The sequence below is a fragment of the Falco punctatus genome, assembly GCF_963210335.1.
Source record: "Falco punctatus genome assembly, chromosome: 10".
NCBI lineage: Eukaryota > Metazoa > Chordata > Aves > Falconiformes > Falconidae > Falco > Falco punctatus.
The window spans coordinates 32,116,965-32,135,409 of NC_137590.1; the positions used below are offsets into that span (position 1 = coordinate 32,116,965).

At 36.0% G+C, this 18,445-nt stretch overlaps 1 protein-coding gene across 4 annotated transcripts in view; it reads right to left on the bottom strand.

Annotated features, from left to right (window-relative positions):
- SOX6 (SRY-box transcription factor 6) overlaps nt 1-18,445 on the bottom strand; it is a 372,602-nt gene that overhangs the window by 316,129 nt on the left and 38,028 nt on the right. For all 4 annotated transcript variants that reach the window (XM_080404703.1, XM_080404708.1, XM_080404705.1 and 1 more), the window contains exon 2: nt 4,078-4,148. The gene's annotated coding sequence lies outside the window, so the exon portion shown is untranslated. The remainder of the gene's footprint in view (nt 1-4,077; nt 4,149-18,445) is intronic.

Here is an 18,445-nt window from a genome sequence, read left to right on the forward strand (position 1 = left end):
TCATGCTACCACCACATCATTTTACATTGGTATGGCACAAAAGTTAGCAGGAAAGTAGGCAGAAGAGGATAAAGACCTCTGATACCTCCAGCACACACATAGCAAAAAAGTATGGGTGTTGCAGCAAACAGAGCTTCTAGCAAAGCATCATTGTGCTTTCTCAAGAGGAATTTTGAAAGAATCAGCCGTGAGTGACAAGCCGGAAAACATCTCCTTGACCAAAATGCTGATCAACAATTATATTTTATAAAGAGAAAAATGGAGATCAACTTTTTGATAGTTGTGTTCAGTATATTGTTTTTCTAAAGAGTAGAGACACTATATTTTCCCAAATAAATTAACTGTAATTCAGTAGATCAGATGTTATCAGTTAAACCTGTAAATGTAAATAGTGCCAAAGCCATACATTTTCACTTGCTCTAAATAAGCTGTGCCTTCTTTGACTTTATCATTTAGATATTCACAATTTAATAGTTTTCTCCTTTTAAATAAGGTGGTACAAATACAAAGCACCAATCTATTTGGTCAGATGCTCCATGGAGTAATTAAACACACTTGCTAAATTTTTGAATAAAAACATTCCAAAATAAACAACAACAAAAGTATAAAAATTGCCTTAAAAATAAGATTGAGGAAAACATATTAAATATTGAGTTTGAAGCAAAGCATACTCCCTGATGATGTGCTGACTGGAATAAATGTTTGAAAAGATGAATTTTACCTACTCACAATCTCAGTTTTGTTGTGTTATAATGTGTGTGCATGTGTATCCCCTAAGTGTTTCTATTTTTGTTTTTAAACTTTCTTTGAAAAAAATTGCTGCTATTTGTTTTTAAAGCAATTTGATTTTAGTCTCAAATCCAGTTATATTATTTTCATCATATTTTCAATACAGGCTTTTCACTGAAGAGCTGTTCTCGCAAGACTGAAGTTGCATGGCCTGTAACACCATTCATTTCGGAGGTGGGGGGGGTGTCCCCTCTGTCAGTGTTTGCACTTTGTAGTCAAGTTGCAATAAAATGTTTACACAGAAACTGAACTGCTAGTAAAAAGGTATTTCTAATGACTGATGTACAAGCAAAATTTGTTTTAAAAGCTGTGTTATTAGAGGATATTTATTTTACTGTCTGTGACTTTAAAAAACTATTGCAGTTTACTACTGGACCAATGTACTTGAGAAGAACAATTAAATAAATTAAGCCATGTTAGGACCACATTCTTGAAAAAAGTAACCTTTAGTTAGGACAATTACTCTGTGGGCATAACACAAAAGCACAAATGTCATATTTTCCATGAAATTCACTTTTGTATGAATCATCAATCCTGTTTTCTCCTGAATACAACTAGCCAAATATGACAAAAAACCCCAAAGTTGTCTGAACTGGATGATCCAAGTAATTACATGTTACAGCAGAATGCATCTATGACAAAACTTTCAAAAATTTGAGGAAAAAGTTATTATAGCCCCTGGTTGAAATAGCTTTGGTACAGACCTATAGCAATATTTAGCTGATCTTGCTGTATTCCCATATAAAAACTATGCACAAAGATCAGTCTTCCTAGCACTGTACTTCACTCCTTCCCTTTGGAGTATAGATCAAACATGCTATAAAAACATGCCCAAATATTATAGCATAACATGAAAAAAGCATACATTCATCATTAGCATTTTCTAAATGCAGCTTAGAATTTAACCTTCTCCAAACTCCTTATAGATGCAAATTTTATGTCTTCCACACCAATGTCCCAAAGCTCTCATATGGTATCGTTTGCTTAGGGCCAATTTGTTCAGCCTCAGGACTTGATCCTGATTTCATCAGCTTCCATGGTCACCTCATAAGTACTGCAAAAATCAAGCCTTTAAATTGAAAGATACTTGAGGTAACACCCATCCTGTTAGTCTATAGAGCACAGGGAAAATTTATGACACTGTACATACTAATGTTACTGAATAGTAAGTCTGTATCTGCTGAACAAATGTATGCTACCTACAGAATATTTTCAAGTTCAGAGAGGTACAACAGAGGTGATTTAAGATCTAAACCTGGCTTACTATAGAACGTATACTTCAATCCTGTTTTCAGTATGTGAGGAAACACCAGGCTGAATCAAGCAGTTGTACATCCCAAATCTTATTTTCCGTTCATGTGAACTTAAGGTTTGCATATGTTCCATAGATCTATAGTGCTAAATACTAAAATAAGTTCTTTAATCGAAGAACAAGAAACATCAGCCATAGTGTTAGCTTCTCCAGATGTTCATGACTATGTGATTGAACTCTAGAGTTGCAGAGAATACCTACAGAAGACCAGACTGGTTCATTTTGTGCAGTCATTTCATAGTGTCATTTACTTGGCTTCATTGGTAAGGCTGCTGAGTCACACTCTACCTCTCATGGGCACAATACCGTAAGGTGTCTCAACTGTACTAACAAAAGTTAATGTACAGTCGTGTGATATACTTTTCTGAGAAGTAAGGACTGTTGTTAAGTACTTACTTGACTGACCTAAACACAAACTTTGTTTTCAAAGTACTGTTTATGTTGGCTTTTTTACTGCAGTTTTTTGTCATTGTCAAGCAAGAAAAACAAAACTCAGATCAGGAGTTCTCAACAAAATTGCTAAAGCCCTTTATATGTTCATAAAACTACATGAACATGAGTTAAACAATACTTACAGATTCTCACTCAATTTGCTTGGTACCCAAATTTTACCATGAATCTATGATTGTATTTACTCCATTGCTTTGATTGGAAAGTATGCTCCATATTGAAGTATAAAGAGGTACTGTTTGTATTGACTGATACATTACTATTTCCATTTACAGATGAGAAAACTGAGGCAAAGAAAGCCTAACTGATTGCTTGAAAAAAACATGCAGTGGCAAAGCCAGAAAGAGTTAAATTCCTCACTCTCAATTCAGTAATCACTTTACATTTCCTTCTCAGAACAATATTTCAATGGTAATACTTTTTAAAAATTGTTTATTTTATTTGAGAATGTTTTCTTTAAATATGACTGACAATGCTCATTAAAAAGATGCTGACCTGTAAGTGAAGGAAACTGCAAATATAATAGCAAAACCATATATGAAAATGAACATTTGTAAAGAGGAAGGGTTAGTACAAATTGAACATATTTCCATATTGAGAGGAAAACCAGCAATATTTTTCCCTGATGAATGTAGTTTTGTGAACATCTTTTTCCACAAATGATTGAATAAATATTTATTCATAAACTATATTTGTGACTTAAGAGAACAAGCTGCATAGATTGGTTTCATTTATACTACATCATACAAGAGGTAATGCAATAATTTATATCATGCCAAGCCTAAGTCCCATTAGATTTTCCTTATTATACTTGAATAAAGCTGAAGACTATCCAAACCAGCAATTCTGAAGGCTTTCTATTTGTTGCGTAAATAACTATCTTCCTCCCAGACCTCTAACTTTCCCTTTCTCAAAGCATTTATGCACAGGTCTTGTCCCATTTGCTTTATTTGAACTCGGCCATACGCTGAAACATATTCTGGGGCCATGGCCTAAACGACTACAGTCTCAGTCATTTTGCTGCAACCAAGGTCAGCTTTCTCCAGGGTATATAAAAATACATTCCCAGCTCAGCAGATACTGGTCGTCCTAGTGTTTCCTCAATCAACCCATGCAGCATTTCCTCTAAAAGTCCTGTCAGTCTTGAATCACAGCCCCACAGTTCATTTCTAGAAATAATTTTCATCACAACAGCAAGATGCACCACAGTCATTACCAAGTGTCAAAACTGATGTGTTACTGTAGGCAACACTGTTCTCTCATTATTATTATTATGAAAACCAGAAGAAAGTTTGAAATAACAGGAATATTCATTGTTACTTCAAGCATCTGTAACCATTCAAATAACTGAAGCATAAGTTCGTAGCAAAAAAACTATAAAAAGTTTAGAAGTAGTTAGGTACATTTCTTAATAACAGAACTTTCTAAAACTGTGATATGACAGTGACATTCTACTTCGATTCTTCATGTTAACCAGGCTATCAGAAAGAAGCACATAACAGAAAAATTAATCAATAAATACTTACAAGTACACAAGAAAATCAGCCCCAGTTCCCAGAAATCACTGGTAAGTTGCTTTTGAATTCATGAAACTGACCTGAAAACATAAAAAGAAAAAAAAAAAAAAAAGTTGAAAGAAAAGAAAGCCCAGAACTGATAAATTTTACTTTTTTTATTATTATAGTTATGATTTTTAACTATGAACTAAATAAAACAGAACATAAGACTGTTGTCGCTTTTTCAGCCAAGTAATTTACACAGAATTTGTTTCCAGGAAGCCAATACCAAGAGAAACAATTATTTCATTGTTCTGCATCTCACACCACAGCAACCCAGTCCATTACGGCTTCTAGGAACTGTCATAAATGCAAGCATGTTCATCTTTTAAGAAGGAAAATAGCTGTGAGGAGGGTTTTGGCTGGGTGGGGGTGGGTGGGTGGGTGTGTTCTTGTTTTCAACTGTTACAGAATCCTCATTACTTTTTAAAAGTATTTTGTTAGAATTTTGCAGCTTAACTGGTGTAAAATAATATTGTTTACGTGCATTTAAGTGGAACCCATCTAAGGCAAATTCACACAGAAAGAAAGACTAACGATTTTGTTCTCCTGCGGTCTAGATCCTGGTTAGAAGCTTAGCCTAAGTACAATGCATTCACTATAAGGCATGATTAAATTCAACATTCTTTTTCCTGCATACCCCTCAGTTCTAGTTGGAAAGGTAACAGATGCAACTCAAACCCACAGAGCTTGCCTTATAAAATTCTTTAACTAGCACAATGACTCACTTTATGCCTCTAAATATCCATGGTTTCCTCTCTCCAGAACCCCCATGCATTAGAAGGTAGTTCAGTAGTTTATTTTTATTGTTTGGTCTACATACAGCACATTTTTAGTTCTTATGAAAACAAAGAAACTTTGTTGCACAGCCCTTGTTTTCTTTCCAAAATGTGAGGATGGATATGGGTAACATTAAACTGAAAATAGTAATGGAGCCTGGGCAACTAGTTTAGGTCAAAACCTTTTTGTTCTCTGGGAGCTATCTGATTAATTTGCAGTTCATAAAACAGTGGGTGTAAGCTCAGTTTAAAAACATGTAACTATATTTAAGATGAAATCATCATTTTTGTTAGCCTCCAGTAATCTTTAAGAAACACCTTCCCACAACATTTCTGTATCCTAAAGTGCACCAGCCGGTACTGCATAGTGCCTAGAGACAAGGAGAGAATACCAAACTTATCTTGATGTAGAATATCCTCCTTATTTCATACACCCACCCTGAAGTGCATATTATTCATTCCAACCAAGCCCTCCCCCATCCCAAAAGTACACATTTAATTGTGCCTTCTCTCCTGTGATACCAACAGAGAGTCAACAAATCTCATTTGCTATATCAATGCAGTGTTATTATATATTTTAAAAGCAAGTCTGAATCTCATTATCAGCTGATTTATGCCATTAGTGTGCTTTGGAGCCACCAATTAAACAAGGACAGTGGTTCATAAGGTCACAGTTAATTAATCTGAAAGAGTATAAATACACTTTAATGCACACCACCTCATGTAGAGAATTTAGGAACAAAGTACCAAACCTTTATTCTGAGCAAGCAATTAGGGGGAAAGGTTAACTATACAAAATTTTAAATTTAGCTTTGGCACTCCGTTAGTCTATCAAGGAAAAAGTTCAATTTGGTAGAAACTCCTGCGGAATAATGTGTATGTGAAGCCTTGATTCTTACAGCAACAGTGCAAGTGAGGGAGAAGGCAGAACAGAGCTAACCATACCCAGTGATCCTGAGCAAACGAAGGTTTGTTGCTCCAATAACACCTCAGAACAGTGAATCAGCTGCAGGCTTACCCATTATGTAGCTGGGCAGGGTGGGAAAACCAAAAACCCCAACCCCAAACAGCCCAGTCTATTCAAAATGGACTCATCTGAGCTAGACTGTTGTATTTAGAACATCATACAAAACTGACTTTTCCTTCAACCACCTTCCCTTAGTAAATTTATTAAAACAGTGCAATCAAGTAAGCGTACAGTAATAGCAGTAGTCTACCAACACAGAGTATAAGTAAAATGCTGAAAACAATCTAATCAACCAGAAAAGTTTAATACAAAAATCTATCGGGTGTATCCTATACAAATCATACAACTAAATATATATTTGTGACATAAATAAAATACACCAAAGACTAATACTATACAGGTCAGTAGTTGTTCCACGTAGATTTTTATACCTGTCTCTTTCATCAATAAAACACTTACATTGTGTTTTTAAAGACATTTGGGAGGGCAGCTCCCACTGATGTTGATAAGAAAGACCTAAACCTTTCAGAAGTCTACCCCTTATTCTATTAGCTTAAACCATTTATATTTTCACTTTAGATGTCTCAAGTTGAACTCCAGGTAACTACACAGGTGAATAGTTGTTGCATAAACATATACAAGAACAAAGTTCTTTTTTAAGTATTCTGTTGATTTAATTGGTACAAGTCCCACCAGAAACTTCACTCAGATATTTTACAGTTGAAAAGTTCTCAAAACATTCTCAACACCTGCAGTTTCTGCAGGTATTTCAGATGCTTGTTTGGAAAACTGCTAGCATCCTTATCAAGGAGTGGTTCTCCTCGTTCTACTACAAAAGGGAAAAAATAAAGTTGTAAGAGCAAATTGTGCTCAGATTTCAGGTACATTTGCCAAAAGATGTTTCAGACTTAAACAAGCACATAGCATGAACCAAACAAAAAAGCTGACTTTCTGTTCTACCACTCTGTTAAAAAACTTCTGATGGCAGAGGAAAAAGTGTAAAGACCTAAATCTGTGTAACGGTGACTCCAGTGCTCTGGTACTAATCAGCATTTCAACCTACAAGCTAAAGCATGGTTGCAAGGCAGGTGAACAGAAGCAAAAGCAGATGCAATATAGTAGACCTATATGAACTTACTGGCTATACTTTTCTGACCCTTGCTGTTGAAACACCCAGAGGTAACACACCATGGACTTCCAAGTCTTGGAAAGCAGAACAAAAAACCCAAACAGCAAAACCTGCCAACACCATGAAAACAAGAACCCATAAAGACAAGGATTTACAAGAGGACCTAAAGGTTCAGGCAATCCATTTTCAGTTGAAAATAGCAAAGGTTGATTATCTCTTTGTTTGCCTCAAAATTTCCATTTTAGAAAACCATAAAAAGATCACCTTTTAAATGCAAGTTTGCTCAAAAGCAAACATCATAGCACTTTTCATGGTTTCGACAGCTTGTTTAGGGTTGGTTTTTTCAAACAACAAAATGTGTCCTAATGTCACGTAACATGAAATAAGATCAAGGTCATTTCTGCAAACACCAAAAAGTCACAGGTCTGGCTTAAAAGAAGCATTAATAAAGTTAACCATTTCTCATTGATTTGACTACGAATAATGTACAATCCTCCAACAATTTCACGGAATCTTTCAAAAGAACTCACTTTTCAAAAAGCTGAGGTTTTGCTTATCTTGCAAACACATATTAACAACAAGAGAATGCTGGACATAAAAGAGATTATGTACATCACTAAATGACTATAAGATCTTGTACAACCCGAACTGTTATGAACTAAAGAAAATACCATAAATAGCCAAATATCACTTATAAAATAGTTCTCTTTTCACCCAAACACCCTCAGCTCTAATAATTTCAAGATATTTTAGTTTTCAGAACATAAGATTTCACCACTTTTGGAAAGCAGAAGAAAAATTACTCATTTTACAAAATCTTTAATTAAAATATTCTGATTCTTCTAAGATAGAGCCTCTACAGGTAGCCTGTATTTTCTGTGCACAGTCATCAGTGAGCATGAAGGAAGCCTGCAAGTAAAAAATGGAAGCAGTTATTTAGTAAAAAGCATGGCATCATGTTATATCATTTGAGAATGTGGCCTATCATTGTGGGCTGCTGGGACTAAAATATGTACAATTCAACAGCTGTTAAAAAACTCTTTTCAGAATTATAGCACGATGTAAAATGAAAAAAAGGAATAATACAGAAATGAACTATACATTTAGGGCCTGAATCACATTGCAATTTCACACCCTGAAATGTGCAAAATCTCACAATTAAAACAACGTTAATGACCTGTAAGCCCCTAGCCCCAATCACAAAAATGAAGGAAACATTAGGTTGGTTACGATGAGTTGGGTTTCAGAAAACATTATTTAATTCAAGTAAATGGCACAGTCTGAAGATGATTCAATGAAGGATGTTTTACTTACACGTGGAAAACTCTTAATACATGATCATTTTGAAACAGGAAAGTAAACATAGTAATTAACCAATATCGATGAGACTTTCTACAAAAGGAACAATGAAATTCCTCTTATCTTCCCTTTGTGTCACTTGTCTTCAGTGGCCCAGGACTGTATTTTACTGCTTTTGCCGGCTTGTTTCTTAAACTGTTTACTCTCCTTGGTTCCATGCATCAACAAAAAACAAAACAAAACAAAAAAAAAACCACAAACAAAAAACCACAACCAAACCAAAATAACCACAATGTTTTTTCCCCTATATGTATTTCATTATAGAATAGTCCCTCTGTAATGATCCTCGTGGATTTTTGTACTCTATAACAGAGATTGCAACCAATCTATCAAAGGAGGAAGCAAAGCATACCACCTGTTACACAATTGGTCATTTTAAAACACATATTGCATCACAGTAAGAACAACACAGTGCATACAATGTAGAAATCGGGTCTCCAAAGCTCTGTGCTCAGTCTCTGCCTTCCTATAGATTTTCTGCTCAACCTTCAACAGAAGAGTTTCTTTGTGCTTCTTAGTTCCTTATTCACAAAAAGGAGCTACTATTTCTTCCTTCTGTAACAGTGGTGCTTTACAATTCTACATACCAGAAGCTGTGATGTCGTTATTACAGAAATGAGGCTCAAAAAAAACCCCACCTAAAATAGGATACATCTCCACAGAGTTTTGCAGGGAGATGTGAGCTCACTCTGCCCACACTCAGAGATGACTGGCCACAAACCCACTCTAATCCAGTTTAGCTATGGTTAGCACTTACGTAAACTACATGACTTCCAGTTTAGAGCAACCTCACATCTGCCTACAAAAAGCATGCTGACATACACATACAATAGATGGTGTTTCTGTAAACCACCTCTTAAAAAAAGGAACCCCATAAGCATCACCACTTTCACCAAACCCCAGAGCATGGTTCACCAGACAGTTGCTCCCTGTCTCTCCCAAGAAGGTATCACACAGTAGTGGCACAATATGTGGCAGCATTATATTATATAACGGATATAAGTTATAAGAGAGCTCCTTATTAGCTCTTCTGCAAAGGTACATGAGTTTGCAAAATTGCATTATGTCTTCCACAGGCAGCTCCTAAAGGTTTCTCTGCTGTGCGCCTGCATACCTATAAAGCATCCAATCACTACAGGGCCTGAGCACAGAATACAAAATTAAGGTCTTCTGGCTGTATCACTTCATAGGATAGCATCAGGTTAAGACCGAAAAGGATTTTGATGAAAAAAGTACTGCACATGTCCAACAACTAATTTAAATGTATTATTACACCTGCCACTAAAATCACACTTGAAAACACGGAAAACATCTAATTCGCTGTGCAGATGAAAGAAATACCTAAATATGCATTTATTCTTTTGTATAAAAGGAAGGGGGCCAGCATTCCAGATCTGATAAGCTCTGTATTCATACTTGCAAGCAGATAAGAACCACAAGACGTACACCATACTGCTTGGAAGGGTGAAGCGATAGGAGGAACTCCAGTTATAACTCATGGGTTAGAGACAGCAAAAGCCTTCTCAGTGGCTCAGGGTAGGCTGGCAGGCGCTGCTGGCTCCCTGCTCCCACTTCAAAGGATTTGGATTCCCCAGCAACTCCTGCAGTAGCCCACTGCCACTCACATGATGCAGCTATAACACAAAATACACTTCTGAACTTCTTGTGAGCTACGTGCTGTTTTAATAGCCACAGGCTGGGTCATTCCTAATCAATATGATTGAATTAAAGAAAACAGACAAAGCTTTCAAAATGGGTACGTTTCTGTAGTGTTTACATATACAGGTCCACGCACTGAAGGCACTACAAGACAAATTAAGCCCAGTATGAAATGTTACAGCATTACAAGCTCCAAGTACGACGGGTGTTCCAAATACCAGAAACCCTTCCAGCACATGGTATTCTTACGAGTATATATCAAATACAGAGAGAGGTTTACAGCAAATACAAATTGCACTTGGAAAGTTACTTTCTACACCTACAGAAGCAGCAGCATGCAGGGGACATAGCTTAGAAATGACATCCAGGGTTACTCTTCTGAGACTCACTTTTGCTGCACAACCATGAAAATCACCCACAGAAAGACCGATGTGGCAGCTCTGGCATTGACCTGAATTACAGTATTTGGCATTTCTTTTTCCTCTTCTCTCTCTCTCTGTGCCTCAGCTGTACTTTCTCCATTTGGAATGATAGCTTTTTAATTTCTTCCAATGGGCGTACAGGGACTTACAGCTGTAACAGGGTCTCAGGGTGCTACTGTAATGCAATCTCACAGAGGTTCTCTGGATACAACTTTAACACAAAATAATAACAATGGTTTTGTTTATTATAAAATATTATAATTATGTAATAATTGCATTATGCAAGAAGAACACCACACATAGCAGGAGCTGTTAGCCTACTACATTGATGTATTTTTTTCTTGACAAACTGTATTAAAATTAACAATACTGTTAGTAGTTCTGGGCTCCCTTATCTTTTGAATAGGTAACGTGTCAGGTTCCCTCCTCTTTCATATTCAGACAAATGTCTAAAGTAATTTTACTGAAGAATTGGCTTTGTTTAAAAGAGGGTACCTTCTTTCAGTTCAGTCATATGACCCAAAAGGACAGTATAAAAAGTATAAAAATGTTATTCAAATTGGAATTAAGCATGCAGTTAAGTTTCTTAAATTCAGTTACGGAACAGAATGGAATTGCATTGATTTGTGATTCAGATCAACTATCTATATTTACAGGTACATATTCATTTTATCTACATTTTTTATCTATTGCTTATATATATTTTAATATTTACAATTGTAAATTACAATTTAAATTTACAATTTAAAATTACAATTTATATCTACAATTGCTGACTTCCTCTGAGCAAATAAACAGTCTTTTTGGAAAGAAAAAATAATTTAAAAAAAATGCACAACTGTATTTTCCTTGTGAGAAAAAGCATCAAGAATTATGAAGATTTGGGAACAGTTAAATAACATGGGAGTCTTTGAGCCATTGCACTTCCATGTTCAAAGTCTGATGCTGTTGCACACAGACCCTAGCAAGGATTTAGGACACATTTTCATCAGGTGCTTTGACTTGAACACCTGCTAAATTGTACTTGTGCTACATTTACCAGATGCAAACCCCTTGGTACAATTCTTCATAGTGTAACACCTACATATGCATAGGCAAAGCTTAGAACAGTAACAAGACACCTTCTAAACAGAAAACTAAAGCCCTCAAATAAAGATATGGGGGGCTGGGGGGGTAGAGTATTCATTGTGAAAACCCAGTTTTACCATTATTTCCAAGAGCTACAAATGGTAAGATAGTTGAAATGCCTAGCTGATATTTTAGAGGCATCAACACTAATATCACTGCATGGGAACACATTAACATATTTAAACTTCCAGCATAAATATAGCATACAGCAATTGGATTTGAAAATTCCCTGAAAACTGGAGATTCAATCTGTCACAACTGTGGTGCACTTACACAACAACAAAAAATAGAGATTGGTGGTTTTGATTTAAAAAAAAAAAAAAAAAAAAAAAAAGAAGAGGAATGCAACCATGTACCCTTACCTTCAGAATGTAATGTAAGCAGGCTGCGAGCCAAATGGCCAGGAGCTAAGTCAGCTGTACATAAACTCACATTTTTTTCTGACAAATCTATGTTGTAAAACTACAATATAAGTGTGCCATTTTCTCCTGTTGGAACTAGTGTTAATCCAGACAAAATATCAGGGTTCTGTATTGGAGACTACCATATTACTGAAGCTCAGATTTTAAAAGCTAGTTAAGTAGGACATAAAAATCAATTAGAGAGCCTTCAGAATGTCTGCCTTCAGGTCTACTTCCTGGGATTCCCTGAGAGGGAAAAAAAAGCCAAACTCATGCACTAACCTTCCCTCTCAGCTCTGATTTTTTAAATTATTTTCTCCTGACACTGTAACTAGAGAAAAGGAGGTCCAGGTGCTCTCATTCTAATTTCCTGTAAGTAAACAAAACTTCGTTTTTCAAGGACACATTCAGTCAATTAGAATCCCACCTTACATATGTATCCTCTGTCAGAAAACAGCTCCCCTAGTATGTGACACAGAGTGCTGCCAGCAAGAATATGGCTTTGTATTCTGCCAAAAGAGCATTCTATTTGTGATTATCTACAATAATCAGTCCTGAAGATAATTAACCTGCTGGACAAATAAATCACATGAAAAAATATGAACCACGTTACCTCAACAAGGCCTCAAAATACAACACTCTCAGCCTCCTTTCAGTCCCTCCTAAAGCATGAGTACTTCATTAGTTAAAAAAGCAAGCAAATAAATATATTTATTTAAGGAAAGAGTACACCTTGAAATAGAAATTTGCCTTCAGTAGTAAAGCTGTCTGATAAGAATTCAAGCTTTCAAGACAACCAGGTAAAGCTCTAGTTTCTTCTGATTTTCACCTATGACGTCTCAGTCAAATCTTGGTTGTGATTGTGAACAATACTTGTTCTTGTTGCCTATCATCTAAAGACTTTGAATTCCTATTTTTTCTGCAACATTCACCTCTGCAAGATATTTCGAAACCAGAACTGAAATAAGTTGACCATAGATAGAAAACCTTGCAGGCAATGCTGCCCATCAAACAAATGATATGACGACCCCTAACTTCAATTTGTGTTAAGCCCAGTCATTGGTACTAAGTCAAGCAGGTTAAAATGCTAAAGTGTTACTTTCTATCGGTCTATAAAGAACAGTCCTGTGTTCATAGCCTGGTTTTTGTACTGTGTATAGAGATCACATATTAGGGAATTGTTGATCTTGCAGTCAGAGGTGCCCTGCACTTCAGGACAGACTGTCCTAAACTACAAATTTAAAGGAAAGTTTGGGGGAAGGGTTCTGTTTCTCACACCCTGAAAATGATTCCTAGCCTTTTCAGGTAGTCACATAAAACCCTACCTCCAGGCATTACTAGCACTGCTCATCATCTGTGAGCCTCGGGCCATCTGCACCTGCCTTCAGCACGGTACTGACAGGCAGCAATGCAAAGCTGACAGCTAGAGGGGTGGCTACTAGGTGCTTTGCATATGATATTTCAAAAGTGTAAATGGAATGCTGATCTTAAAAAAAAGTTTAAAAATCACACACTCAAAAGGTTGGCGTTAATCTGGATAGCAAACCTAAAAGTTTCACCAGATTATCTCATCAGCCTGACATGTCTTATTACAAGATCTTATCACTGGTTAACTAAACAAAGGAAAATGAAGAGGGAAATAAAAATATACAGGCAATAACTTCTATTTCTTTAAAAAGAACGTTCTTTAGGAAGTGCTTCATATGTGTTTCTGTCTTGTGCTAAATGAAGCAGCTATCACTGTGGAATTTTAGGGTGGTGTTTTCTCCGTTTTCTTTTTAATGAACACCAGAATGAACATTACAGCTACTTCCATCAGAAATCATTACAGCACAAGTTACAACTGCTCCCTGGCAACTATAAAGTATGTAGGTTGGTTGGGGGGTTTTTGAGTGTTGTAAAATTTACTGATTCCTCTTCTACTTCAACTAGACATACTTTGCTTCTTTGAGCTAGAAATTTCTCTTTTTCCAAGTGACCCTGCCCCCTTTTTCTGGCATATGCACCCTTGGGAATGCATAAAGTTAATCACTTTTGTGTAAGCACACTTGTAAGAAAACTTTCTGGGAAATCAAGGAGAAAGAAAATGTTTAAAAAGTGTTAACCAATGCCACTCTCAAGAACCAAAATCACATTCACAGATCTTCCCCACTAAGTTTTTAAACCTTAGTCTTCTCTTTCTTCATTTAAGAAACTGTAAACAAAAAATTTTGCAGTTATAGTTCCAATGAAATAGTTACTCTATTGCTAACTACTTGCTTCCAAATAACTTAATCCGCTTTCTTTCCAGCTATGGACGTAAGGGTGGTACTGCAGGTCACAGCTCTGTTCAAGACCCCATTGTTTTCAGTGCTGTGTAAATTGCCATAAAGGGTCTTAAAAGCATACAGTTCTAAGAGGACATGCATTTTGAAAATATCAACAGACACGCGACTCAGTGTGAATAAATGTGGTCACTGAAAGAAATATATCAAACCCTAGAGACTCCCCTGAACTCACAGGAAGGCATGGCTATTTTGGGCACAGGGTTAAAACCCAGCTCTACTTGATTCATCACAGAACAATGACGATTTTAATGGATCTAGGATTTTGCTCTTTATTCTGTCACCCCAATGAGGTAATCAATCTCTTAGAAATTTTCAGAACTTGGCTGAATTATCAATACCTGATAATTCACTGCAAAGTCAGACACTACTATCATTAGCCACCACAAGAACATATTGTGCACCCATATAACGTTTCCAAATAAAATTTTAAAGTATCTTACAAAAATAAAATTAAAATGTAATAATACTACAGTTGGGTGATCTTGTCCTCTATACAGAGTGCCAACATAAAGTCTGTGGAACTTTCAAACCACAATTTGAGGATCAAGGAGGGAGATCAAGCAATAGGCATTTCTAATACTGACACCCTGTACTGGGATAGTTTGTGCAGTTAAGCAACACCTTAATAGAAAGTCATCTTGAAAATCAGGGAATAAGATTCTACTCAATAACATCAGAGACAGCAGAATCCCAGTCTAAGCCATGCAGAGCTTTGCAAAAATCAGTCAAAATACTATTAAAACATTTTAAAAGTCATAAGCGTAAAAAAATACATTACTCTCAGAAGTCAGATGAATCTTCTCTGTCAGCATGCTGACTCCTTTTTTAAGATGAACTAATCACCAGTTGCTTAAGTGCATGTACAAAAATTAAGAGATAATTATATAAAAAAATTTACAAAGTGGCTCAATGCCAACAAGAGAGTCTCCCATCAATCATACATGATACCCTTCCTGATACCTCTCCCTACCTGGAGAAGCAGCTGTGCTCTACAGCAGGTCCCAACAACCTTTAAAACCTGAGTCCTGCAGACACAATAAGAGGGTCTAAAAACATAACCAGCTAGGCCCTCCTGGTTTTGTTCACTGCTATATGGCAACATAAGAAGCAGGATTCATGCATTTTATAACAAAAAAATTTCACAGCATTTCACAGCTGCACCAGTCCAATCCTGCAGAAGCCAAAGAACTGCATAATACAAGTGATGGCGATAGTCGGCCTCATTATCTCAACTATGCCTCATCCAAGATGTGATTATACTATCAGCTCGTTGAAATACGTTACAGTTGATGGTGAAAGTTTCAGTCATTTCAATGTCCTAAATGACTAGAGTTTCAGACAAGGGTAATACTATTCTTGTGTAAAAACTGGAAGCAAATACTAATATCACTAGGTTCTCAACATGACCATCATGTTGAGATCATACAAATGCAAGAAAAAAATCACATGCAGAACACTTCATTCAAATACATACAAAGTCCTCTGTGACTACAGCACACAAATTACTGCTGTGCTGTTATTAGGGCTGGCTGGAAGGTACTAAAATTAAAAGTCAAATTTTAACATTGCAGAAGCAAATCAATCAACACTTCAAACTTTTATGGAGTTACTTTATGAAATCAAGCAACATTGCAGGAGTTATAAAAGGTACTGTGTGACCTGCTATTTAATTCTTTAGTTTCTCTACTCTCTAAATATGGCCTGTCCAAATTCCTCCAATTGGAAAATCTTCTAAAAGAACAAACCACTCTTGAGCCATCTCAGACTAGATGTGGAAAATAAATACCACCGTTCTACACCTGAATCCAAAATGCAGCCTATGTTCATAATGTAGGAGAATTATACATTAACAGCAACCGTGAAAACTGAGCATATTGGGAAAATATTAAGCTACTCAAACAAAACCAGTACCATTCATAAGAAAGTTTTTCTACTTTGGAAACATAATTTGGCACCCTTTCTATTAGGTCCAAGTATTCTGAGTTTCAGATGCTCCTACAGGAATGCTAAGTGGGTTTTATTCATCTACATGCAAATATATGGTTCTTTCTTTTCTGTATCTGAAAACAACTTGTCCACCCTGATAAAAAGTATGCTGCTGGAGAGGATGGTAATTAAGACTTTGGAGTTTGCCACCCATTAAAACTTGATGATCCCACCCAAAGCGCTTCATCATCAGAACCATCTGGCATTCTTTCTGCACAATTACCAAAACACAGAACATATTTTGACTTGGCACTTGCATTTCGTAGACACTTTAGTCATTTTATAAGCAACAAGACAGCATCTTGCCAAAGTACAGCCTCAAAAGGAAATTTCAACACACCAGAATCTGAACTCTATCCTAGGAAGTCCTACCAGAAGAGAAAGAAGGAATGTCTCCACCTTTAGCTAATGTCCTTACATTCACATACAAGATACGTCTTACCAGTTTCATTACTCTGTTTCCTCTATATGTTGATGGTACCAGAACATTATCTAACAGATTAGGGGTAAAGTGAATTACTCTACTTTGAGACTCAGTTTCTTCTAAGATGTCTGGCTCTGAAATCAAACTAATAATCCACCAGAAGTTAAACTATTAGAAGAACCAAAGCCATTTCACAACAATACTCTGAAGAACAGTATAAGAGGTATTTTGCATCAGACTCTCCTACCACATTTTTTTTCAGTGCCTGCAGATACAGCAATAATATGAGCACAGCTCTAAATGTAGGAAAGTCTGAAACAGCAAGGGAGAAGACAGGAATACAGACTTGAACTATATACTAGACTTCTTTTGGGCTCTTAGTTTTCCAAGATCTACGTAAAAGAAAACATGATGAGAACATTGAACATACTTCCAAGTGCATTCATAAGTCTCTCTTGCAGGTTGTCTTTAATTCACTAATTTTACTCATTTCTGCCAGTAATATTTGTGGCAAAAGGTGAAAATTTCTATGCAGTAATGATGTTATTCTCAGCTTCTCAGGACTGTATGGATAGTGCACAAAAAAAAAATAAAATCATCAGAGAGCTCAATTGAAGTGATTACCAATAATTCTCATATCTAGACATTTCAGTTACTTTTGGAATTCTTAGGGTAGGTCTACATTTAATGTCCCTCACCTACAAGCATGCCATATCCAAGGACACAAAATGATGCAAACCTATTGGAACATATACTTTAAGGAATTTATATATTATCCTAGGTGGAAACTTATTGAACATACATAGTATTAGTTTGTTTGGTGGGTTAAGTGGTCTGAAATTAATGAAAATATATGAAAAAAAGCAACAGACAAGTATTTTTGATAGCACAGCACAGAAAATATACCCCAAATGACAACAAGTTCCACAGCAAACAAATGTGCTGCTGCACTCCGTATGGCATGGAAACCTTTAAAGTACCAAAATAGTAAATAAACCAGAAAACACAGATTTTCAAATCAAAATTAGCCTACCAGGGCATGGATTTGCACCCACCAAAATTTTCATAGATATAAAATGGACTGATATAGTGAAAGAATAACAGATTAGATAATTGTAGACATGGAGAACTGAACGAAAGTTTACCAAAAGATTAGTAAGAAAGTTATGTAAGAAATTTTGATGGAAATTTAAAAAACTATTATTACAAGTAACTTTGCAAATTTAGTCCCTCAAGATGAAAAGAGGAGATTGATAAAATATGGAATCACACAAACATGTATCTGCACAATAGCAAAAAGCAATGGAACTAATGAAAACTGAGAAATTAGAAACAGTCAATTTGGTGAAGACATCTATGAGTGCATATGGCAATCTGAGGAATCACAGTCATGTTCATCCTTATTAGACAAGCCGTTAGACAGACAAAATGTAATATATGAGCAAGTAAATAAACATTTGCCTACACAGTGTCATTCTCATTGGGTGACACTCCAAAGAGTATCTATTTCCTCTGTTGGCAAAAACAAACTGCACATTACATCCTTATTTTTATACAGGATTTTAGAGCAGATTTCCTAACATTAGAGATTTAAAACACAAGTATGGTTTATTTATTCCCCACAGGTTTTTTTCCCTTTAACTTCATCCTGGCTAACAATATTGTAACAAGTAACAAATTGTTATCAAGTCACATTCTCATATTTTTTGAGCATCAGTGTGACTTTCTTAAGTGTCTACCAACAATTGAAAAGAATG